Source organism: Dreissena polymorpha, chromosome 10, assembly GCF_020536995.1.
Source record: "Dreissena polymorpha isolate Duluth1 chromosome 10, UMN_Dpol_1.0, whole genome shotgun sequence".
In the NCBI taxonomy this organism is placed as follows: Eukaryota; Metazoa; Mollusca; class Bivalvia; order Myida; family Dreissenidae; genus Dreissena; species Dreissena polymorpha.
The window spans coordinates 46,936,381-46,945,943 of NC_068364.1; the positions used below are offsets into that span (position 1 = coordinate 46,936,381).

Below are 9,563 nucleotides of genomic sequence, written 5' to 3' on the forward strand. Positions count from 1 at the left end.
CAAATATTTCGTAAAATAATGTTAAGTCATTCAAAATCAGTCTTTCTTATAGCAAAAGTCAAAATTTCAACGCTAGATGTGGTATGATAACATAAATTTAAAGATATGCACAATGCTAGTTTTTATTTTGTTGTGGCACAATGTATTCCATTTTTAATGTCCCGCAACGATATCTATTCATACGACACACGAATACTAACATGGTACATGAACATGCGTTGAATATATTGCCCAACTCAAAAACAACAAAAAAGAGAATTGTGTATCTTATTATATTTATGTTACCAGACCACATCTAGTGTTGACATTTGGCTATTGCTGTACCGTACATTGATTTTTTTTAACTTTATTTTTCGAAATATTGTACGAAATATTTGTTGATTTGTTAATTTTATTTTTCGAAATATTTTACGAAATAACCATTGATTTCGACTGTTTATGGGCTTTTAAGGAATTTATTTCTAGTCGTCCACCACTAGTTTCCATCCCTTTATTAAGATTTATTTTGAAGTTATTTCATTCATTTCGATCTTATGTGCCCATATTTTTATCTTCAAAAACTAAATACAAATTTCCCCCAAACAACTTTGAAGTAAATCAATTTGTATGTACTTCAGTTTATGAGTCAATCATTTTATTTGTTTTGTTCAACATTACCCTTGTAATATATTTCAACTGAAGACTGCGGTAGCGCGGCCCCAGCCAATGGTGTAGCCACAGCTCCCAATGGCACTACCTACCAGAAGCAGGCTACTGTGCAGTGTAACCCAGGGTACTCACTAAACGGCTCATCATTGATTGAGTGCAATGCAACCGGTTGGAATGACTCTGTCTCATGTGTCATAAAAAGTAATTAAAATATTATTATTATATTGTTAACGTAATGCACACGTTATATATTCACTTTCTTATTGAAATCCTAATTACATCTCCTGACTGATAATGTATTTTGGATGAAAGGTAAAATAAGATTAAAATATCAACGCCATGGGTGGTGTTGGAATCACTCCTTATTAAGCGGTATTAAATCAAATGTCTTGAAACAAGGACCTCGGCTCTTATATTCAACACGTAATAGGGGTCCTTGTTCATACTTTTGATTAAGTAATGCCCATATGGTCAAGGATAAATATGAACATCGGCAACATAAATTTCATCGATAAGCAAACCTAAGTAACATCTTCGATTATTCTTCATGTCACATATAAGACACGTGTCTATAGCTAAATAGTTAATGCCACACCAAAATATCAAAGGTAAAATTTCGACATATACAGCTTGAAACACTCACCGCACAGTCCATCATGTCTTGAAGATGTGTCGCTTGCACTTACAATTAAAAGGTCTAATTTGCACGTAACACGTCTTTTCCGGAATGGAACTTCATAGTTTAGTATTGTGTGCGCTTCTTATAAATTCAGCGTGTAAGATACTTACGCTGCTGCTTAGAAGATTAAGGTCACTATAAGGGATCAAGTGTAGGATTTTTCGGACTGAAAAATGAAGTGTCAAAGGTTTTCACCAATATGTAGCGTCATTTTGTGTGTGAGGCATGTGTCCATCGCTCAAGGTCAATGTAATTCTTAAAGCCAACGCTTATACTTAAGCTGTTAAGCATAAATCAGTTTTACATATGTGAATTATCAGGTAACATTATTCATATGTTGCTAAATATACAACAATAAAGCTGATAAGAATTGTTCGATGGAACATTAATACCAATCATCTGATTATTTATTTGAATAAGACAAAAGGATGAAGTGACATGCACAAGTTTAGATTTAAATATGAAGAATTTATATTATTAAGAGGACTGAATGGAGCGAAGAAGCCTTACAAGTGTCAGTGGCGTGTATAGAGTTCAACCTGCAGGGACGAATCAGGACATTGAAGTGTACTGTGAAATGGCAACGGGCGGAGGGGGTTGGACGGTATGAATTAGAGAACATATTTTACCTGATCGCGTTTAATCAATACCTTACAGTCTGATTCGATCGGATTCGGTCGAGCGCGTATCGTAATACGGCTGAACCGGTTAATGACCACAACCGCTGCTTCAATGTACTAATACATATGCTCAGCGATACGGTCTGGGTAAGTGCCGTCTTTATTGTGATCATAAGAGCTTGAAATGCTCTGGAAGTTTAGGATCGATGTCTAATTCGTGTGTGCATGCAAGTATTTGATAAGATATATTCATTTGATATAAAAACATGTAAAGCTGATGAACAAAATAAAAATTCATCAAATTTTAACATTAACTTGAACATAAAAATACATCTAGCTAATTCAACAAATGTATAAATGATGAAAGAAAAATATTAATTTAAATATCATCATCATATTTTTATTACGTACAGATAAATTCTAAGAATGCATCAATATTCTTGTTCTGATTTCAAATCCCATACCTAGAACTGACGTTCATGATTATGTTTACACAATGTCTGAATCTATCATATCATCGTCAGGCATAATTCGTTTTGCTTTCAATTTTAGTAATGCCGTATCAAACCTCGGATTATTGTGGTTGTCAGAACGTATCTTAGACAATCTTCAAGTAATAGTAGTAATAGAAGTAGTAGTGCATGAAGTGGTTGTAGTTTTTCGATTTAAATAAATTTTATACGATTTTAAACTAAATATATATTCATGCTAAACGTAATTATCTATTAACAGGTGTTTCAACGTCGTGTGAATGGGTCTGTAGATTTCTACCAAAACTTCTTCTCATATGAGAATGGCTTCGGCGACGTTCACGGAGAACACTGGCTTGGTAAAATGTTATACGGATTGACCTGATGGCGGCGGACGGATCCACGGCGTATGAAGTGTTTCCTAACTTCCGACTGTCTGCGGCAAGTGAGTAGCATACATTATTTAGTGGTCTATTGATATATTAAAATGAAATAATAAGACAATTTTATAAACATATTTAACGCTTCCTGCGCAGATTGAGGGTGTTCTGCACATTGCACATCTATTTTATCAATGAACCGGTAGCAACAACAACGCAGAAGACACATAGTCAGGCTTGCAGTCGAAAGATTTATAGTAGTAATAGAAGTAGTAGTGTATGAAAAGGTAGTAGTGTTTCGATTTTAATAAATTGTATACGATTTTAAACTAAATATATATTCATGATAAACGTTATTTTCTATTAACAGGTGATTCAACGTCGTGTGAATGGGTCTGTAGATTTCTACCAAAACTTATCCACATATAAGAATGGCTTCGGCCACGTTCACGGAGAACACTGGCTTGGTAAAATGTTATATTATCCAATGCCTTCCTTGAATCGATACTATTTATTAAGTGTTTAAAGGTGTTTCGGCTTTGATTATTTAGAAATAATACTAGCGTGCTATAGTGTGTTGTCAAATAAACCAAGGAATATAGTTAACATGCGAAGGATTTATATCAACTTGCACGCATTTGATACTATGTATATACACTCTCGGCTATGTGTTATTTGAAAATACGTTTTTTGCCATATTGTGTTTTTCTATTCTGACAGGACTTTAAATTTAATATTACATCTAATGATGCTTTTTAGCAAAATAACTGAAGTATGATATTCTGATTCGTAAATATGAGTTGAAGGTTATTGGCATAACAAATCAACAATAAAGAAACAAATGGGTAAGACATTGTCAGTTGCAAATATTGTCAATATAGGTTTAAATAGGTCAAAATAACAGAGGGTTCGTACTCAACTCATGGTAGAACAAAAAATTTAATTACACGGAGCCTACATAGAACAGGACAAAAATACCCGCAAAACCCTGTTAATTCAAAATATGTTTTGCATCATGAAATAGACAGAGGACAAGTGTCTGGAAAAAATATGGGGCGTGTTCTCAATCGTTCGTATTGTTGTGATTTAATGTATTAACAAAAAAACACTGTACATTTTGCAGTAAAATAACACAAAACAAAAATAAAATAAATACAAATATTTCGTGACGCAGGATTCTTACCCGGGGCATTGCGGTACAAGCGAGGGCTGTACCTATACATCGCTACGTCCTTTAACTTACTGTATCGCTTATTAGGAGCGCTCTCTTGCTTATTTGTTTACAGAATATTAGTAGTTGTATGCGCATTATCCCGAAACGCTTACACTGACGGATATGTCCAATGTAATACTACGTTCATTAAAGAATAAAACGTTTACATTATTCGTACCATTTCGTGCAAAGTTTTGCCCAGTGTCATCGGCAAAGGTTGTCTGTCGATTAATTATACTCCTTAACTTTTCTCTACACGCGTATAGTCCCAGCATTAAATAGGTTGTAACACATTGCACATTTATTTTATCTATTAACCGGTAGCAACAACAACGCAAAAGACACATAGTCAGGCTTGCAGTCGAAAGATTTATCGTAGATCAACAGAACGTCATGAATTACGACCCACCACGTGTTTAAATAAACTATTGCGCCATTGTGTTTGTATTTTCTTATAGTAATTTTGATTGTTCTTAAATCAGTCAGGCCTTAGATAACTGCATTTGCTTACATGTTATTTCAATTACAATTTATAAAACGTTAAACCATTAAAGAAACTTGTGCAAACATTGTAAATATGATAATTTCAAAATGAAGTCAAAAGTTAAGGTTTCGGTTATATTCGGAAAAAAAGTCACATAATTTACTAACAAATATTGAAAAAAAAATCGCTTCGTTAATGTAAAATCATCAACTGAAATCGGTACAAGATACGTTTGTTACGCCGCTCAACGAGCAATCGACCTCTGGGTCGTTTACTTACATTGACTTAAGAATATGCGTTTTACTTTAAAAAAATAGTGGTAACGTGAAAGGATTAAGATACCTTTTTATAATTATTGTGTTTGCTTATCTTAAGCTATTCCCATCTACAACATGTTTTGTAAAATACGGACATACATACATGATCTGTTAAAAGAAAGCTTGCATTTCCTGTAATGACCTAAATTTAATTTGTGTGTTCAATTGTCCTGTTGCATAATAAACTCAATATGGTATAACCATTGAAAGTTAGCTACGCCGAAAACATATTTATAGTTGTATGTTAAATATACTAAGTTATTGTCGTAAAATTGAGTTGATTTTGTTTGGTGTATTTTATTTGTATTCTACTATATCGATGTAAAATTTTAGTTTTAATACTAAAAGGTTACTTTCTTAACAAAATTAGGTATATGTTAATATGTTTGTGTACTAGTAGCCACTTTCATATTTCATTTATTTTAATCTGCATCAATATCTAATATTCGCATTTAACATTTTCCGCAAACTATTTAACGTAGTTTGTGCATAAATTTTAATAGCGAGTATAAACACTACGGTCGAAATGGAAAATTATCCATAACTGATATAGTGTACTCTTATTGTTGTATACACAGTACAATTTAATACTTTAAATTAATCAGAATACGTTTTAGAATACACTTCGCAATAGGTTAGACATATGCATGCAATATATTTTGCAGGTTTAAAGTACATATATGCCATGACCTTCAATGTGCAGACAGAACTACGGATCGACCTGATGGCGGCGTCGGATGCACGGCGTATGAAGTGTTTCCAAACTTCCGACTGTCTGCGGCATTTGACTACAGGCTGTATGTGGACCGGGGAACTGCGGGTAAGTAATCTGGTTATAGAAGGTGTATTTCGTTTGGTGCATACAGCGGATTCACTGGACAATGAATAAATTGGTAATATCGCAGGTAATATTTGCGTAATAACACACTCGCAATAAACACTTGAGGTGTGATACATTGTAAGTTTAGCTTAATTTGCTGTCAATATTTATTTCTATAAGACAGGTAATGTAGGCAAACACAAGCTTTCACATTCAATTAACGGTCGTCGGTATTTCCCGGAAATTTAGATACAATAAGATTCTATAATGTAATCGAAAGTGCCAAACAGTGGCACATCAAAGTTCGTGTTGGTACTTTATTCAGAGAACGGCTATAGATGATCGGAATTGTTTACATATTGCGTTTAGTTTGTGCAATGTTTTGTAACGTGTTTAAGTCCTAGTGCATGCGTATATATTTACATCATATAAGTTTCATTCGTTCATAAAGATTTTCCTACTAGCGCCATGTGAATATATTTATTTCGGAAATATAAACCATCGATATTTAGCTTAACCGGATTACAGACTCACCAAATCGTTCATGTGTGAGAAGTAACCTATGTATGTGTATATAATCATATATAAATGGACACGCTTATAACAAAATGTGACGTAATGCCCTAAATGTCGTCACATAATGTCTACATTCATCAGGCGATTTTAATAATTGATAAATCAGGTTATTTTTGCAGAGTCGGCTTGTAACGTGTATGTATTGTTTATTAAGCACAGAGGTCAATGCCGCATATTTGGGGTCAGATATCAATTTTGAGCATACTAAAGCTTGTACGAGAGGTAACCTCTGCATTAATCGGACATTTTTTAAACTCACTCGCCAGAGTCATAGTGCTGAGGTGACAATGTTCGTGTAATCGTGTATCCATTTTTCACATGTTAACGTTATACTCATTTTTTTAAATGACAATATTGACAGCAAGCTCTGTATGTTGCAGATAGGTATATATTGGTAAGATGAAATTAAAGGTGAACGCATAAGCACTGACTTTTTATTATTATAATTCGGGAAACGATAATACCGATATTTGAACTATTTATGAAATACAGTTGTGTGTCACGGTACTGACCTTAAGCGGGATTGGTGATTTTATGTGTGAGCGGCCCGGTCAGCTCACTCGGTAAAGCATTCGCCTTGTTAGCGGGAGGTCCCGAGCTCAATCCGGCAAAAAGTAAAAAACGCATTAGAAAGTGTCATATATCATGGCGATACCTATATTCATGCACACAATTCGAATGTATGGTACATTGCATATATATGTTTTATTTAAATCCGTATACGTATAAGAACAACCAGTATCCCCTAGTGCGTGGGCAGTTTCAACCCCTAAAGAGAAATCAATACCATGCTACAAGTCAAATCATTACCCATGGGCTCTGAGCTTTAAGAGGAGTTTGTGTTAAATTTCAGTATATATATTCATTGATATATATATATATATATATATATATATATATATATATATATATATATATATATATATATATATATATATATATATATATATATATATACGGGTATGTTTTTAACAAACCCGGCATAGGAACAGCATTTGATATAACATGGTATACTTCAAATCTTAGTGTACAGCGGTTTCGGAAGAGAATTTTTTGTTTTTTACCTTTTCAATATGTATATAAGTAATACAATGTCCCTCAGGCTGTGCAAACTGTTTACCATTTGCCGTTATTTGAAATACGATGATAGAGTACCATCCTATGATGCTACGCGACACATACTGAATCAATCTTTCCATTATTTAAACATTAATTGCTGAGTCCATTTAAATCTTTACTTCTCCTTTAAAGTTTAAAAACCGGTCGCACCTATATGGCCATTTTTAAACGAGGTTGATGAATGAGATAAATAAATTGAAGCTTTTCCAATTGATTTCACGTAACTATGTCCTATGATGACTCAACATGTAGGTAGTTTTCTGATACGTGTTTGAATCGAGGCTATCGAGTTTCAACTACAAATGCATTTATGTGTTGTTTTAAGGTGTCGAAACATCCGAACGGGAAGTTAAACCGTTAAATAGTTGTGGATTATAGCTTAAATGTAGTATGTGTGCACAAATGTTATTCTATTAAAGCCAGACATTCGTGTACGGCGCTTAAAACGTAACGATCCATATCTGCGCGCTGCTAAATAGACACAGACTGACTTCCACATTCTTTTGATTATTATGCTGTAGAGCTCGTTAGACGTTTAAACCATTTGTTAAATAAATAAACTTATAAATACATATATATACACTTGGAACAATTGTCACAAGCCGGGAAGCCAGAAAGCCCCAAATTGTATGCGGAGTCTGTAGTGTGGTTAATTTCTTTCTAAATCTGTACCTACGTGAATCGTGCAACCGCTTCAGCCACAAACTTATTTTCTTAACCAAATGGACACTGTTGTTTCGTTTATGTTCTTCATACACACGTATTTTTGCTGTTTTGTTTGAAATGTGGGATATTGTTGAACTAGTTTAACAATTAATTACAAAACATTGTGTATTGAGTTAATTTTAGTGTAAAACATTAAAACAGAATGAAAAAAGAAACACACCATAATTTTGAGCAATACGACTCGAGCGCTATATAAGCGGACCAACCAAAAATATATAACTGACACAAACAATGACATAGTGTAGTTCCTATAATGTGTAACGTATATTCTTTAACGCAAACAACATAAGGCATACATTTACACAGTTATTAAAATAAATAGTACACTACATTTTTATTTAGAAATGATATGTTATAAACACAAGCGTTATCAAATTACTTTCATTTTATAGAGTTCTAGTACGAGCGGTATGACATATTTTACGTATACTTATATTTTTTCTACTAAATGTTTTTCGGTTAACCGGTTAGTAACCGGTTACGGAAAAATGTTAAACTGTTTTGTGTTAACCTCTGGCATCCCTAGTATGAACCAGTGTATTATTAACGCTTTTTACGAAAGCCACAATGACAAAATTCATATAATATATGATCATATAATTCCCAAATAAGGTGTTAATTCAAAACGACTGGACCGACGAAAGTATGCAACGATCAAGTGAATGTGGATGCTTCTTTAGTCGTTCGTATAATTACTGTAAAACCATTAAATTTCGTGTGGTACGAATTTTCGTGGATTTCGTTGGTCCGCTGAACCACGAATTCAAGTACCAACGATTACTTATACATTTTTAATCCGAAATCGGTCATTTGCAAATGTCATTTCCGACATTTTCTTTTGTTGTCGGTTATCCGAGACATTGCTTTTTGCAATAGTATAAGTCTTTGGTAAACGTTACTTCACTTTAGTAGGTCACATTACACTATATCTATGAGTTTTTCTTTTTTTATTCATCATCGTTAATGTACGTTTTATTCATCATGGTTAATACATATAATACATTGCAGTTAACAGTTTATCAAATATGTCTATTAGTGCCAATTAAAGTTACAAACGATATAACGGTTTTCAAACGTGTATTTTGGGGGACTTATTACTCAATTGTTACTACTAGGGGACCGATTGCGCTGAGAATTGCAAATAATGTCAAAACAACATTGATGGCAATTAGCGAGCGGGGACCCACACGTGCGCCGCTTTATCGCTCCTATCGACAACTATCGGCAACACTTTCATGCTTCAGTGCACATTTACCTCAAGTCTTGCTGTCAACACAGATTAGCAGATTATGCTTTGTTTTAATAAAAGTTAAATTATTATGATGGTCAGTATTCCCCTAAAATTTGAAATCCACGAATTTACGTGTCAACGAATTAGTTATTTTTCATTAAACCACGACATTTCATACCGACGAATTTCTATACGTTTACAGTATGTCGTTTAATATTCGTGTTTAATATTGTATACTGACTTTCTACAATGTTTGTTCAAATAAAGCTTTTGGAGTAAC

At 33.6% G+C, this 9,563-nt stretch overlaps 1 long non-coding RNA gene across 1 annotated transcript; it reads left to right on the forward strand.

Annotated features, from left to right (window-relative positions):
* The first annotated feature begins 1,863 nt into the window (after positions 1 to 1,863).
* LOC127848506 (uncharacterized) lies at positions 1,864 to 5,544 on the forward strand. The gene is made up of 3 exons (XR_008034549.1): positions 1,864 to 1,931; positions 2,680 to 2,776; positions 5,477 to 5,544. It is a non-coding gene; the product is annotated as an uncharacterized LOC127848506 (long non-coding RNA).
* The last annotated feature ends 4,019 nt before the right edge of the window (positions 5,545 to 9,563 follow it).